Source organism: Scyliorhinus canicula, chromosome 13 (assembly GCF_902713615.1).
Source record: "Scyliorhinus canicula chromosome 13, sScyCan1.1, whole genome shotgun sequence".
In the NCBI taxonomy this organism is placed as follows: domain Eukaryota; kingdom Metazoa; phylum Chordata; class Chondrichthyes; order Carcharhiniformes; family Scyliorhinidae; genus Scyliorhinus; species Scyliorhinus canicula.
The window spans coordinates 31,812,307-31,829,239 of record NC_052158.1 but is presented as its reverse complement, the minus strand read 5'-3'; positions in this window follow the sequence as shown (position 1 = coordinate 31,829,239).

Genomic DNA, 16,933 nt, shown 5'->3' with positions numbered 1-16,933 from the left:
CATTCGGCCCATTGAGGCTGCACCAACGTACTTAAGCCCTCACTTCCCCCTATTCCCATAACCCAACAACCCCTCCTCACCTTTTTAGACACTAAGGGCAGTTTAGCTTGTGCAATCCACCTAACCTGCATGTCTTTGGACACTGGGAGGAAACCGGAGCACCCGGAGGAAACCCATGCCGACACGGGGAGAACGTGCAGACTCCGCACAGGCAGTGACCCAGCGGGGAATCAAACCTGGGACCCTGGTGCTGTGAAGCCACGTGCTAGCCACTGTGCTACCGCGCTACCCACTCGCCTTGTTCTCCCAAGTACATAACATCTATTCATGGATCGACTTCTTTGCAGTGGGACAATTGGTGCTTGCAGGGTTGGTGAGGGCTGAGTACTCCGCGATCGTAATCTCCGTCCATGCTCCTCATTCTATGGATATGAAGTTGGTGATGGCTGTGCCCAACGCCCCCCCCCCCCCCATGGAGGTTGGACACAGCCCTCCTGACCGATAAGGCTTATTGTGAGAAAATATCACAAGCCGTAGATGAGTATATTACTAATAACTGGAACGGGGAGTTCAGGCCCTCCACCTTTTGGGAGGTGCTAAAGGCTGTAAACTGGTTGAGAAATTATCGCTTATAAAACGCAAAGAGATAGGGAAGAGAGGGTGGCTTGGCAACAGCTAGTCGACTCCATACTGGAAGTAAACCGGCGATACTCTGAGGCTTCAACCGTAGAGCTCCTAACGGAGAGGAAAAAGCGACAGATGGACTGACCTGCTCTCCATGAGGAAAGCAGTGCACCAACACCACTAGGCACGGGGAACCCTGTACGAGTGTGGAGACAAGGCCAGCTGCCTGCTGGCACACCAGCTGAGGCAGCCACAAGGGAAGTAGCCCAGATTAGGGACAGCAAAGGCAAATTAGTAACAGAACCGGAAAAAGTCAACAAGGCCTTTGAGACCTTCTACCAGGGGCTGTACACCTCGGAGCTCCCAGCAGGAGACTCGAGGATGAAGAAGTTCCTTGATGAACTGGACATGCCAGTTGCGGGGGAGGTCAGGAAACAGGGCCTGGAAGCACCACTGGAACTTGGAGAGGTAATGGAGAGAATTAGCGCGATGCAGGTGGGGAAGCTGCCGGGACCAGACAGTTTCCCGGCGGACATCTATAAAAGATTCGCGACAGCACTGGCCCAGCACTTGCGGAAGATGTTCACAGACTCAAAGGCGAGGGGTACATTGCCGCCTACGCTAGCACAAGCCTCAGTCCTGCTGATAAGTAAAAAAGGCAAAGATCCAACAGAATACAGTTCCTACAGATCCATCTCACGACTAAACGTAGAAGCAAAAATACTAGCCAAGATCTGACAGAAAACTGGAGGGGTATGTAACAGAGATGGTTGCAGAAGACGAGACAGATTTTGTCAGGGGTAGACAGCTAAGGCAAATATCAGGCACATGCTGAACGTGATCATGACCCCATCAGTGGAGAGAACACCAGAGGCGATTGTCTCCCTGGATGCAGAAAAGGCCTTCGACAGTCGAAAGGAAGTACCTCAGAGGTACTTGAGCGGTTCAAACGTCGAACAGGGTTCATTGCCTGGGTGAAGCTCCTGTACAATGCTTCCATGGTGAACGTATGGACAAACACCGCCAGCTCTAAGTGCTTCCAGCTGCATAGGGGCACAAGATAGGGATGCCCATTATCCCCACGGCTGTTCTCCTTAGCGATTGAGCCATTAGTTCATGCTCAGGCTGCCAAAGAATTGGAAAGGGATCCGGAGAGGAGGCAGAGAGCACAGAGTCGCGCTCTATGCGGATGACCTGCTCCTCTATATCTTGGACCCGCGGAGAAGCATGGAAAGAATCATGGCACCTCTTGAAAGGATTTGAAACCTTCTAGGGCTGCTAATATAACTTGGGCAAAAGCAAGATCTTCCTGGTGAATCTGCAAGGAGGAGGGGCAGAGCTGGAGGAGCTGCCGTTTAAACAGGCCCAGCAAAATTCCTCTACCTGGGGATCCAAATTGCTCACGACGGGACAGGGATCACAAGTGGAACCTGACAAGCCTAGTGGAGGAAGTAAAAATGGACTTACAGATACGGGACCACTCCCACTCTCTCTGGCAGGGAGAGTGCAGATGATCAAAATGAACGTACTGCCCAGGTTCCTCTTCCTGTTCAGACTCATCCTGATCTACATCCTGCTTAGGGGGGTCTAGCCCTTCCAAACCTACAATATTACCACTGGGCATTGACCTCAGAGAGAGTAAAGGGGTGGATAAAGGAGCCAGAAGCTGAGTGGGTGCTCATTGAGGAGGCCTCCTGGGGAGGGACCTCCCTCCGGGCCCTAGCCACAGAGGCACTCCCATCCCCACCTAATAAATATTCAACGAGTCCAGTGGTGGTAACAACACTCCAGCCGTGGAACCAATTGCATCAGCATTTTGGTCTAACTGACGTCCGAAAAAGCCCCTATCTGCCACAGCCACAGGTTCATGCCGGCGCTCATAGATGGCTCCTTCAAAAGGTGGAGACAGGATGCAGGACACTGGCAGTTAGGGTATTTTACATTAACAACAGGTTAACAATGCTCCAAGAGCTAACATAAAGTTTCCAGCTGACGGGGGGAAACAAACTTGTGTACCGACAAGGACTTCCTACGAAAGGAAACAAGGGCGTACCCATGACCACCTTGACAATCGCTGCTAGAGGACGTACTGGAGGTGGACATCTTAGGGAAAGGGAACTGGAGTGACATGTATGAACGACTGCTAAGTGGGGCCAACTCCCAATTGGACGAGACAAGAGAGAAGTGGGAGGAAGACTTGGGGTTTGAAATAGGGTGGAGACTCTGGAGTGAAGCACTGCACAGAGTCAACACCTCCACATGCACAAGGCTAAGCCTAATGCAGCTAAAAGTGGTACACAGCCCACTTAACTAGAAACTAAACGAGCAGGTTCTTTCCGGAGATGGAGGACAGATTTGAACAGTGGCAAAGGGTCATCAGGACTCAGAATCAGCTCTTTTCTCCCCTTACAGATGCTGCCAGACCTGCTGAGATTTTCTAGCATTTTCTCATTTGGTTTCAGAATCAGGGACAAAACTCTCCACTGGTTCGAGTTAGACCTGGCACAAAGGAAGATGGTTGTGGTTGTTGGATCAATCGTCTCAGTCCCAGGATATCACTGCAGTAGTTCCTCAGGGCTGTTTCATCAATGACCTTCTTTCCAAAATAGTTCAGATGTAGGAATGCTGAATGACTGCACATATATTCAGCACCATTTGCGACTCCTCAAACACTGAAGCAGTCCACGTGCAAATGCAGCAAGACCTAGACAATATCCAGGCTTATGCTGACAAGTGGCAAGAAACATTTGTGCCACGTAAGTGCCAGGCAATGACCATCGTCAATAAGAGAATCAAACCAGCGCCCCTTGAGATTCAAAGGCATTTTCATCAGATAGGGCGCGATTCTCCGACCCCCACGCCGGGTGGGAGAATCGTGGGAGTGCCGGGCGATTCCCGCCACACTGCCCTGGCACCCGCACGCGATTCTCCCACCCCCCCAAAACTGCGAGCCGAGTTTTACGACAGGTCACTCGGAGAATCGCCGCTCGCCGTTTCTAGCGGACGAGCGACGATTCTCCAGCCCAGATGGACCGAGCGGCCTGCCGAATCCGACTGGTTCATGATGGCGCCAACCACACCTAGGTCGCTGCTGGCGTGAACAACGCGCGATCGCTGCGTGTGCGGCCTGGTCGGGGGGGGGGGAGGGAGGATCGAGCACCAGGGGGTGCTCAGTAGGGGTCTGGCCCGTGATCGGTGCCCACCGATCGGTGGGCCGGCGTCTCTAGAAGACGCACTCTTTTTCCTCTGCCGCACCGCAAGATCACTCCGACATGTCTTGCGGGGTGCACGCGGGGAGGACAGCAAACGCGCATGCGCGGGTTGACGCCGGCCAACCTGCGCATGCGCGGGTGACGTAATTTAAGCGCAGCTGGCCGTGTCATTTACGCGGCGCCGCTGTGACGCGTCGCCAAGGCCTGGCGTGCGAAATTGACGCGCCGCCGCTCCTAGCCCCCTGACGCCTCCAACGCCGGAGTGAAACACTCCGGTTTTCACTCTGGCAGCGGCACTTTGTCTCGAGGTTGTCATTGACCAGAAACTGAACTGGACTAGCAATGTAAATACTGTGGCCGTTATATTACGTTTTGTAATATCTTGTTACTCATTTGCTTGCTGCCAGAACGGTCATATGCTTGATGTTCAGTAACAGAGATCGGTGCTGGGCCCACTGTTATTTGTGATATATATTAATGATTTGGATGAGAATGTAGGAGACATGGTTAGTAAGTTTGCAGATGACACAAGATTGGTGGCATAGAGGATAGTTAAGAAGGTTATATAAGATTGCAACAGGATCTTGACCAATTGGACCAATTACATAGAATTTACAGTGCAGAAGGAGGCCACTCGGCCCATTGTGTCTGCACCGGCTCTTGGAAAGAGCACCCTATCCAAACCCACATCTCCACCCTATCCCCACAACCCAGTAACCCCACCCAACACTAAGGGCAATTTTGGACACTAAGGGCAATTGTAGCATGACCAATCCACCTAATCTGCACATCTTTGGACTGTGGGAGGAAACCGGAGCACCCAGAGGAAACCCACGCACACACGGGGAGAACGTGCAGACTCCACACAGACAGTGACCCAAGCTGGGAATTGAACCTGGGACCCTGGAGCTGTGAAGCAATTGTGCTAACCACTATGCTACCGTGCTGCCCAGTGGGCCGATGAATGGCAGATGGAGTCTAATTTGGATAAATATGAGGTGATGCATTTTGGTAGATCAAACCAGGGCAGGACCTACTCAGTTAATGGTAGGGAGTTGGGGACATTTACAGAACTAAGACATCGAAGGATGCAGGTTCATAGCTCCTTGAAGGTGGAGTTGCAGTTGGACAGGGTGGTGAAGAAGGCATTCAGCATGCTAGGTTTTATTGGTCAGAATATTGAATACAGGTGTTGGGACGTCTTGTTCAAGTTGTACAAGACATTGGTGAGACCACACATGGAATACTGTGTTCAGTTATGGTCACCCTATTACAGGAAGGATATTGTTAAACTAGAAAGCGTGCAGAAGAGATTTACGACGATGCTACCAGGACTTGATGGCCTGGGTTATGAGGAGAGGCTGGATAGGCTGGGACTTTTATCCCTAGCGGAGGAGGATTAGGGGTGATTTTATTACGGTCTATAAAATAATGAGGAGCATCAATAAGGTAGATTGTCAACATCTTTTCCCAAAGGACATGGAATCTAGAACTAGAGGGCATAGGTTTAAGGTGAGAGGAAAATGATACAAAAGAGACCAGAGGGGAGATTTCTTCACACAGAGGGTGGTGAGCATCTGGAACGAGCTGCCAGAGGCAGTGGAATGGGCAGTTACATGGGCAGGGTGGATATCGAGGGATATGGGCCAAACGTGGGCAAGTGGGACTAGCTTAGTGATAGAAACTGGGCGGCATGGGCAAGCTAGGCCGAAGGGCCTGTTTCCATGCTGTAAACATCTATGACTCTATGACTCTGTGACACTCAAAATCTTCAAATAAAGCAAATATTGTTTATTGAGTAACAATTATAAATTAACTATGAGTTCGTTCACGCTTCAATAACTATAACTGTAGATTAGATTAATAATATTAAATATATATAATGATGAATAACTACACCTGCACACTAAGCTATCTCGCTCTAACTCTGCTCACTAGTCACTCCTAACACAAAGAGGCGGGAACTCTCTTTGAGTTTGCCTTTTATACATATATCTGGTGCTGCCATCTAATGGTTATCTAGCACTTGCTTATGGATGTTAACCCTTTACAAACACTCAGATATTAAATCACTACAGTGGCTACAAGAGGAGGTCAGAGGTTAGGACCCTGTGTTGAGTAACTCACAAACGCATAAGTCAGGAGTGTGATGGAATTCTCCCCACTTGCTGGATTAGTTCCACCAACACTAAAGAAGTTCGACACCATCCAGGATAAAGCATTGATTGCCACCCCATCCACAAACATTCAAACCCTCCACCACTGACGTACAGTAGCAGCAGTGTGGGTACCATCTAAAAGATGCGCTGCAGGAACTCACCAAAGCTCCTTAATCAGCACCTTCCAAACCCACGACTACCATCTAGAAGAGCAGCAGATACCTGGGAACACCATCAACTGGAGGTTCCCCTCCACGTCTCTCACCATCCTAACTTGGAAATATATCGCCGTTCCTTCACTGTTGCCGGGTCAAAATCTGGAGCTCCCTCCCTAACAGCACTGTGGATGTATCTACATCACATGGACTGCAGCATTCAAGAAGGCAACTCACCACCACCTTCTCAAGGACAATTAGGGATAGGCAATAAATGCTGGGCCTCGTCAGTGATGCCCACATCCTGTAAAAATGTTCTTTCTTTAAAATACCATCAGCTTCCATGGACATGCTCTGTGCAGGATGAGATGGAATCCAAGATGGCGCCGGAGTGAGGTGACTTCTTACAAGCTCTGCCCAGCATACCCTCAAATTCTATCTTTGACTCTCGTCCTCTCCTTCTAAAACTTTATTCTAAGTGTTTTAAACTCTCTAATAGTGTTCTTCCCTGCTGCCATCAGACTTTTGAATGGACATATCACGTATTAAGTTGATCTTTTCTCTACACCTTGCTATAACTGTAACATTATATTCTGCAGTGTCTCCTTCCTTCCCTCTGTACAGTATGCATTGTTTGTACAGTATGCAAGAAACAATACTTTTCACTGTGCACTAATACATGTGACAAAAATAAATCAGATCAAAAATGTGCTTGCATTTCTTCTGCCAGAAGGTACAGAGAGAGAGAGCTTTGTGACCAGTATCCTCTGCAACTCTGGATCTCAGACATTTGGATCTAGTTTGAGCTCTAGCTGCTGTCTAATCGCATCTTCTTTGTGCCCTGCACCATGATCTTCCTTTTGGCCCTGCACCAAACTACCCCATGCCTCTCTTCCCAAAGGCCTGTCTGTGCGATGCTGCCCATCTGGTCTCCTGCCACTCCTCTTCCTCTTCCTCTTCAGGGGAAGTGCCATCAGCTTAGTACACTATCTCCATTAAATGATACGCAGAGGATCGGTGCCTTGCAAATTAGGGATTAGGACTTCCGGTGACGGCATGTGGATGGAAGTCGCACGTTGGGTGGCTCCTGCTCGAGGCTCTGGTTTTTGGATTTTAATGTCTGGTTTAAGGGGCTTTTTTTGAATGAGCTGGAGCAGGAAGGCATAAGGAAGGTGGGGGATGTCGAAGACCCAGAGGAGAGCCACTGAAAGAAGGGAGTGATTAACATTTGCCGTCGAGTGAACGGGTCAGCCCGGCAGCAGGAGAGATGGTGGAGGTGGGATCGCTGGGTATGGCCACTCCCCTCACTGTGGAAACTCTGACTGAGGTGATTGGGGGAGAGGCTGTTCAGTAAGCACATGGAGGTGCTGCAAAAGGAGATGATGGCTGCGATGAAGGAGCTGGTGGACGAGGTGATTGCCCCGGTCAAGGCGGCAATGTCGAAGACATTGACCGAGGTACGGGAACAAGGAGAGAAGTTGAAGGGGGTGGAGGAGCCTTTGTCGCAGCAGTGACCAGTTCAGCTCGATGGGTGAGGATCTGTGGATGGTCACAGAGGCTAAGAGAGGGCTCAGAGCCAAGATGGAGGATCTTGAGAACAGGTCCAGGTGGCAGAACTTACGAATTTTCGGCCTGTCTAAGGGAGTGGAGGGTCCGAGGCCGACCCAGTACTTCACAAAGATGTTGGCAGAGCTGGTTGGGGGAGGGGGAAGAACCCTCCTGATATGAGCAGGACAGGGCACATTGGTCTCTCAGGCCCAAGCCAAAAGCAAATGAGTCACCAAGGGCAGTTATAATCTGCTATCATAAACTTCATGTCAAGTAGAAAGTCCTGAGTTGGCTGAAACAAATGTGTGAGGTGAAGTGGGAAGGCATTGGTATTCAGATATACCAAGCCTTAATGGTGGAACTGGCAAGTGGGCAGGCAGCCTTCGGACGGGTGAAAGTGTCACTCTTCAGTAAAGGTGTGAGGTTCGGCGTGGTCTACCCGATGAAACTGAGGGTGACGTACAATTCAAGGGACTTCTACTTTGAGATGGTGGAGGAGTTTGTGAAGGCCGAAGGAGTGGGACTGAAATGAGAGATGGGACTTGAATTGGGACTTGGACTGAGGGGATGGGGTCTGTGCTTAGCCTTCATCTCTTCTTTTAGGTTGTTTCTTGTTGTGTATTTGCGGGGAGGGGGGAAGCAGCTTGGTTTATGGGTTGCTTTAACGGGGGAGGGTAGTTTACCTTTGTTATAGTCTACAGTTGGTTACAATCATATTGGGCTTTGGGGTTGTGGCAGTTTTCTGGGGCGCGGTCTTGCACTGGTTTTGTTTGTTTTTGTTTTCAGGGACTGGGTCATGGGGGAGGAGATTGAGAGGAGGGAGGCCTGGGTAGGGGCTTCCACACTAGCAAGCAAAAATTGGCTGGTCAACCAGAATATGGTGAGGGGAGGGGCCATGGTCATTGGAGCCTGGTCAAACAGCTTTCGATGGACTGGGAGGTGTGACAGGTGTGGATGGAATGGATACTGGGAGAGGTGTTTGAAAGAGAAAATGGAGCGGGGTTTCTGGGAGAGGGGGAGGGGTTTGAAGGTAACAAAGGGATGGGGCGGGTCAGTTCTGAAGGGCGGGACCTGGAGCTGATGAGGGAGGATGGTGGGGTGGGGGGGGGGGGGGGGGGGGGGGTTGGTGAGAAAGGTTTTGGGCAGTGTTCAGTACAATCTCCGGGGTCTAACATATGGATGTGGATACGGGTCCCCTAGAAGCCACATTCAGGGTGTTGGACTAGCTCGAGTTGCAGGCAGGAACACGGGGCAGTGGTTTTCACCTCGCTGATGGCTCGAAGGTGGGTCTTATTGTGGTGAAGGTCAATCTCTCCACCCTGTCCCTCGGTGTGGCGGGGAGGACCTGCTGGAGATTTTGACCCTGGGGAAGGCGAAGTTTGAGCTGAGGGGGGGGCGAAGGGACGGTTCTGCAATTGTTGGGGTGTGTTCATCATCCACTTTCAGGAGTTGGTTACCGTTGACTGTTGAGGGGGGGATTGGGGGGAGGGTTGGGGGGGGGGTCTTCTGGGTTTGGGTGAGATTGTTTTAAATATTGTTGGGTTTGTTCTTCTTCTTTTTCTTTTGCATCGTGAAAATGGTGAAAATTTGTTGAATAAAAATATATTTTTAAAAAAGTGAATCAGGGATCATTGTGCTCCAATCCTTCGGGAAACTTTCCAGGGAAGATATTTACCACACAACCGTCTTGCCATGTGATGAGATTAAAATTGAACTGTCTGCGTGAAGTCGCTGTCTATTGCCTTGTTAATGGATGTAATTGGTCCATTAATTGTCAGCTGGCGCACATCCAAGCTCAATATTGCACACATCTGTGATGATGCCAGGAAGCATGTCCAACATCATTTGACACTATTTTACCTTCAATTGGGTTGAGCATGCACCCAACGTCCATGTACCCAACACTGCCCATATTTAGACGGCGACCTTTTCTTAGTGGAAAAATCAAGCTCAGGAAAGTAAAGTAATGTTTATTGTCGCAAGTAGGCTTAAATTAACACTGCAATGCAGTCATTGTGAAAAGCCCCTCATCGCCACATTCCGGCACCTGTTCGGGTACACAGAGGGAAAATTCAGAATGTCCAAATGATCTAACATCACGTCTTTCAGGACTTGTGGGAGGAAACTGGAGCACCCGGAGGAAACCCACGCAGACACGGAGAGAACATGCAGACTCTGCACAGACAGCTGTGAATAGACCCTCCCTATGCAAACACACTGGCCAGAATTCTCCGGCCGTTGGGATTCTCTCTGCGCCCCCGCCCATGTGTTTCTTAGCGGAGTGGGGTAGATTCAATGGGAAATCCCATCGACAAGTGGTGGAAAGGGAGAATCCCGCCACCAGCGAACGATGCGCTGCCGAGAACACGTGGGGGGGGGGGGGGGGGGGCATTGGAGAATCCAGTCCTCAAGTTACTGAGGTTCTATTTTTCCCCAGTGTGCAAAGGATCGTTCTGGCCATATTGTCGCAGAATTCGCCAGTCGGTTGGGTCGTGCCGGACCACCTGTCGTTCGTGAAGAACTTTATTCAGAAAAACATCTTTGACACAAGTCCATCAGTCTGCACATAATATCATCAAATCTCTGCAGAACATTTAGCAGAATGCCTCATCACCGGAGCTTTCAAACAAGCACCAAAATGTAGTTTAGCTGCCGTTGAGAACGGCCTGCTCTGTCTAATCTTTCCTGCACAGTCAGCTGCTTTGCCACTCCTCACCCTTCCTTCGCAGGTTGGTGGGAAAGTGACCACTGCCCACCCGCTTCTTGAATGTGACTGAGCAAAGAAGATCCAGAATGAGACTTTGAGAATGAGTAAATATACATAATGTACTTTGATAAATTTTAAGAATAAAGTAAATTTGGGGGAAAAGAAGACCCAGCGTTGAGCATTTGCTAGTGAATTGCAGTGTGGAGTGAAAATTACAATATTACCACATGTTTCATTCCTCATGTTTCCTCGTTACAATCCCCTGATATTTGATCCTGAACGTGACCAAAAAAAAACAGTTTGGACTTTCACATCTCACATGAGTCTCCAGTGCAAGATATGAAAAGTAGCACCCCGGAACATTTTCACATAATAATTAATTCCTAGTGAATTATTTCCCAGCTCTTTACAGATATATACCGATTATAGAATAACAAGTGTCAAAGTCAAAGGTGATTTTAATGCATTTTATTAAGAAGCAACTGTTAACAACTGATACATGAGCTAAAAAGGCAGAACTAACTCAACGCAGTTTGTTGGTCCACTTTTCCAGGAGGCAGCTCAGCCCTGCCCAAGGGTTCCCGGTGGCCTGGGGCGGCTTTCAGCAAGCGAGAATCCTGCCGCCAGTGAATGGCTCGCTGCCGGGAAACACGCGGCTCGAGGGCTGAAGAATCCAGACCCCAGTATCGAGCAAACAGATGAAGCAGGGAAATGCTTGGGCAGAATTTTCCGGCCCCCCAACCCCATGTTTCTCGGCAGCGCACTGCTCGCTGGCGGTAGGATTTGATACTCCCAACTCTGGTCATTGGGATTTCTCATTGACGCCGCTCCTTGCTGCCAGGAAACCCGTGAGTGGGGGTGAGCTGTCAGCGGGAAAAGTGGATCGCAACAGCCGGAGAATCCCAGCCCTGATCTTCATTGAGAGCCTCATTTTCTTTCTTGAGCTTGCTAAGTTGCTAGGTCAGCATGAATAAACCTCAATTCACTTTGCCATACAGTGTTCACCCCACCCTATCCCAATAGCCATTTGAATATATTAAGGGTGCAATTGGACGGGTTTGGTGAGGTGTTTCCCTTTGGCTTTTCGGGTGAGATCCAGATCTGTCTTCACTCACGCTGAAAGTCATTTTTATGCGGCTCGGGGACATTCACTCTGGACAATCCCACACTCAGAAATTGTTTTCTACAGCGGGGAACTAAACACGCTGTCCAGACCGGCTCCTCAGATATCGGGCACCCTTCGGAATGGGTGCTCATTCTTACAGCGAGCTTGAGGGTCGCCTACAAATCCTACCCACGGACAATGTGACACCCCGCAGACATGGGCATCACTCCGAAACCTCGACCCCCAAGGGACAACCTTCCCCCATCAATAAAATTAATCATGAGCCCCCCCCCCCCCCAATCACCCAGGCAGGAGGGTGACCCTGCACCAAACCCATCCATCGTTGTGGGCATTGGGCCAACACCCCTCCCCTCAAGTGAGCATACCCCAACCTTTAGGGCTCCTCCTTTCAGTCCTCCTATTTCAGGAATCCCCCCCCCCCCAATTTAGGAGACCTTCATCCCCCCCGACCTTCATGATGCACACCTTCATACCTCGGCATCCCCCCCCCCACCCCCCCAATATCCCCCTTCACCTCTCCTTTCATGGGCATAGCCTCACTCAGGGCTGCCCCTTATCCCTGCCAACTGGTATCCCTGGCTCCTTGGCACTGTCAACCTGGCACCTGGACACTGCCCCTGACACCCAGGCAGTGCCAATGTGGAAGACAGGCAGGGCAATGTTGTCACTGCCAGGATATCTGGTGCCAATGTAAGTGCCAGGGCAACATCCTACCCTGTCCCTGAACACCCTGGGGGTTTCAATGGCCACTTGTCAATGGAATTTCCCATTCAAGCCACCCCACGCCACCGGGACATTGTGAGTATGGGTGTACAGCTAGCAGGGGCAGAGAATCCCAACGGCCGGAGAATTCCGGCCCAGCACTGATCGGTGCCTGGGTGAGGCCTTGCCGGTGCAGCGGTAAATTCTGGGAGTCAGGAGAATGCGGCCTCAAACCTGTCTGTGCATACTTAGATGAGTCTAACTGGGTTTCCCGGTGATTTGGGTTCTCTTCAATGGGAAATCCCATTGATATGAATCGGGTAGGGCGAATCCCACTGCCAGCGAATGGTGAGCTGCAGAGAAACCGGAGAATCCAGCCCATGAATATCTGGATCATGTCCAACGAGAGCATGATCCAAATCACGCGGGGCCCCGGGACGGGTGACTTGTGCATGGTTTGGCACACAGCACAAAGTCCATTTATGGCCTCTCTCGCGATGCCCCTGGTGCAACGGAACAGGCTAAGGACACAGCACTGTGGGAAAAATGCACCCTAATCTTGGGTTTTGGTGAATGTCACATGCAAATCATTTATTCAACAGCATCTCTTTGTCCCACCAACGGTTCCCCCTCCACTGCGGGAAATGCACAGGGTGGGGAGGAATCAATGGGAAATCCCATTGACAGCAGCGGGGCCAGGAGATTTCCATCACCATGCTTCATAGTCATGACCTCGGCAGAGATAATAAGCCCCTCTGTTTTAGATTGGCAGGCTGCTGTATTTTCTTTCTTAATGAGAGAGTGGGAGTGCTTTTTTTTACAATATTCAAGTAAATTAACATTTTATGAGATTAGACATGCATTTCTTAAAACCCACAGGAACCATCCCCAATAAATTAAAATACAATAGGATACAGGAAATCATGATACTCAATGTCATTGCAGGTTTTACTTTGGAGAGTGATTTTTTATAATATTGCTGCTCACGGCCATGTGAGGACTACCACAGCTGCCAGGATGGAAAGAGAAATTCCAGTACCTGTGAGAAATAAATACATTAAATATTAATCGAAAATAATGAATGTAAATAAATCTCTAAATATGTTCAACAATCAAAATAGTAACTTAGGAACATGAATTTGACTTTAGATAGCACTTCTAACAGAACAATATAGTGCAAAAAGATTCACAAGAGAATAAATGAAGCAAAATTAGACCCTGAGCTACATTCAGATATTATAGGTAAGTGACTGAAAGTCTGGTGAAATTGGTAGGTTTTAGAGAGCTTTCAGGAGGTAATTCCAAAGTTTGGGGCCCAGACAGCTGAAGCAATGTACACCAATAGTGTAGATGCCAATGGCAACTACAAATCCACCAGAATTGGAGGAGCGTAAATATCCCAGTGGGTTGCAGGATTGGAGCAGTGTTTCCAATCCCTCTATGGCTTCACTCTCTCTGGGAATGAGAATAGAACATAGAACATAGAGTGCAGCAGGAGGCCATTTGGCCCATCGAGTCTGCACCAACCCACTCAAGCCTTCTCTTCCACCCTATCCCAGTGACCCAATAACCCCTCCTAACTTTTTTTGGACACTAAGGGCAATTTATCATGGCCAATCCACTTAACCTGCACGATTTTGGACTGTGGGAGGAAACCGGAGCACCTGGTGGAAACCCACGCAGACACGGGGAGAACGTGCAGACTCCGCACAGACAGTGACCCAGCGAGGAATCGAACCTGGGACCCTGGCATTGTGAAGCCACAGTACTAGCCACTTATGTTACCGTGCTGCCCCTGTGCTACCATGCTGCCCCACTTCAATTGAGGCTGCAGGAGGAGGTGCCAATGTAGGTTAGTGGGCATACGATCATAAGAGATAGGAGCAAGAGTAGACCATTTGACCCATCAAGCATCTGCATTCAATACTACCATGGCTGATCTTGGGATTCAACTCCACTTTCCTGCCCGCTCACCATTTCCACAGATTGCTGGAGAGAAGAAGAATCTGTCTATTCCAGCCTGAAATACACTCACGGATATAGCATCCTCAAACCTTTGGGGTAGATCATTTTAAAGATTTCTCATTGTGGGTGAAGAAATTCCTCTAATCTCAGTCCTGGATTGTCAGCCCATTATCCTATGCACTGCTATCATGTTTGGGGTTCCCCAGCCAGAGGAAAGAACTTTTGTGTCTTTACCCTTTCAAACCCTTTCAGTGTTTTGTACATTTCATGAGATCACCTCTTATTATTCAAAACTCTGGAGAATATAAAATCAATTTACCAAATCTCTCATCATAGGACAATCTCGGGATGGGATTTATCCTAGGATTCTCTGGGAAGCCAGGGAAGAGATTGCTGAGCCTTTGGCTTTGATTTTTAGGTCATCATTGGCTACAGGAATAGTGCCAGAGGACTGGAGGAAAACAAATGTGGTCCCTTTGTTCAAGAAGGGGAGTAGAGATAACCCCGGTAACTATAGGCCGGTGAGCCTAACGTCTGTGGTGGGTAAAGTCTTGGAGAGGATTATAAAAGATACGATTTATAATCATCTAGATAGGAATAATATGATTAGGGACAGTCAGCATGGTTTTGTGAAGGGTAGGTCATGCCTCACAAACCTTATCGAGTTCTTTGAGAAGGTGACTGAACAGGTAGACGAGGGTAGAGCAGTTGATGTGGTGTATATGGATTTCAGTAAAGCGTTTGATAAGGTTCCCCACGGTCGGCTATTGCAGAAAATACGGAGGCTGGGGATTGAGGGTGATTTAGAGATGTGGATCAGAAATTGGCTAGTTGAAAGAAGACAGAGAATGGTAGTTGATGGGAAATGTTCAGAATGGAGTTCAGTTACGAGTGGCGTACCACAAGGATCTGTTCTGGGGCCGTTGCTGTTTGTCATTTTTATAAATGACCTAGAGGAGGGCGCAGAAGGATGGGTGAGTAAATTTGCAGACGACACTAAAGTCGGTGGAGTTGTAGGCAGTGCGGAAGGATGTTGCAGGTTACAGAGGGACATAGATAAGCTGCAGAGCTGGGCTGAGAGGTGGCAAATGGAGTTTAATGTGGAGGTGTGAGGTGATTCACTTTGGAAAGAATAACAGGAATGCAGAATATTTGGCTAATGGTAAAATTCTTGGTAGTGTGGATGAGCAGAGGGATCTCGGTGTCCATGTACATAGATCCCTGAAAGTTGTTACCCAGGTTGATAGGGTTGTGAAGAAGGCCTATGGTGTGTTGGCCTTTATTGGTAGAGGGATTGAGTTCCGGAGCCATGAGGTCATGTTGCAGTTGTACAAAACTCTAGTACGGCCGCATTTGAAGTATTGCGTACAGTTCTGGTCGCCTCATTATAGGAAGGACGTGGAAGCTTTGGAACGGGTGCAGAGGAGATTTACCAGGATGTTGCCTGGTATGGAGGGAAAATCTTATGAGGAAAGGCTGATGGACTTGAGGTTGTTTTCGTTAGAGAGAAGAAGGTTAAGAGGTGACTTAATAGAGGCATACAAAATGATCAGAGGGTTAGATAGGGTGGACAGCGAGAGCCTTCTCCCGCGGATGGAGGTGGCTAGCACGAGGGGACATAGCCTTAAATTGAGGGGTAATAGATATAGGACAGAGGTCAGAGGTGGGTTTTTTACGCAAAGAGTGGTGAGGCCGTGGAATGCCCTACCTGCAACAGTAGTGAACACGCCAACATTGAGGGCATTAAAAAATTTATTGGATAAGCATATGGATGATAAGGGCATAGTGTAGGTTAGATGGCCTTTAGATTTTTTCCATGTCGGTGCAACATCGAGGGCCGAAGGGCCTGTACTGCGCTGTATCGTTCTATGTTCTATGTTCTATGTTCTATCCCAGGAATCAATCAGTGAAAATTTGCACTGGCTCAAATTCCAGTATAACCGGTTATTATAACCAGTTATTTCCAGTAGAAATAAATCAAACACTAATAATGGTATAGTGATAGTAAGCAGGGTTATGTCAACAAACGGCTGTTGAAAATATTAGAACAGATTTTTTGTTTCACCCCCAGGCATAGGAACACATTTTTGTCATGTTTTAAGGGACAGGAATTTATATAACTTAACAGGCTCCATACCTTCTCTGGCATTCAAAATAATTTATGTCTCAAGCGTAAAGTCACGGGACACACACACACTTGAGGTTGAGGCTATTCCCCAAGTGAAAATTTGTCCTGTGCACTGATTTTAAATGGCCTGGCCAATTCATAATTCATGTTTGCGCATTAAACATCCCACCCTCTTTCTCCGTACCAGTTAAAATGGAATCTGTTTGAAATTGGGGCAGGACCTGGATTCAGGTTCCGTCTGCCATTTCTTAAAGGTCTGTGGAATTTCCTTAACTCCATGAAATTCTGGCCCAATTACTTTACAAAACCCTGGTGCATAGTTTGATTTGTTATAGTCTTATTAATGTGCTCAGCTCCTTTTTATGATTTTTGCATCTCTGCCCTCATATTCCTTTACTCTGGGGAACAAGGGTTATTGGGTCAGCCAACCCAGACATGTTATGAATAGTTTCTCTAAATATCTTGTAATTGAAATGTGGACCTGTGCCCATTATTGTTACCTGGAAGGGTAGAGCCCTTATTGCACAAGTTACCCTTACAACAGACGTATTCATGATAGGTTTCGCACACGTTCTTGGTTACACAACCTTTATTGGCAATATATTTT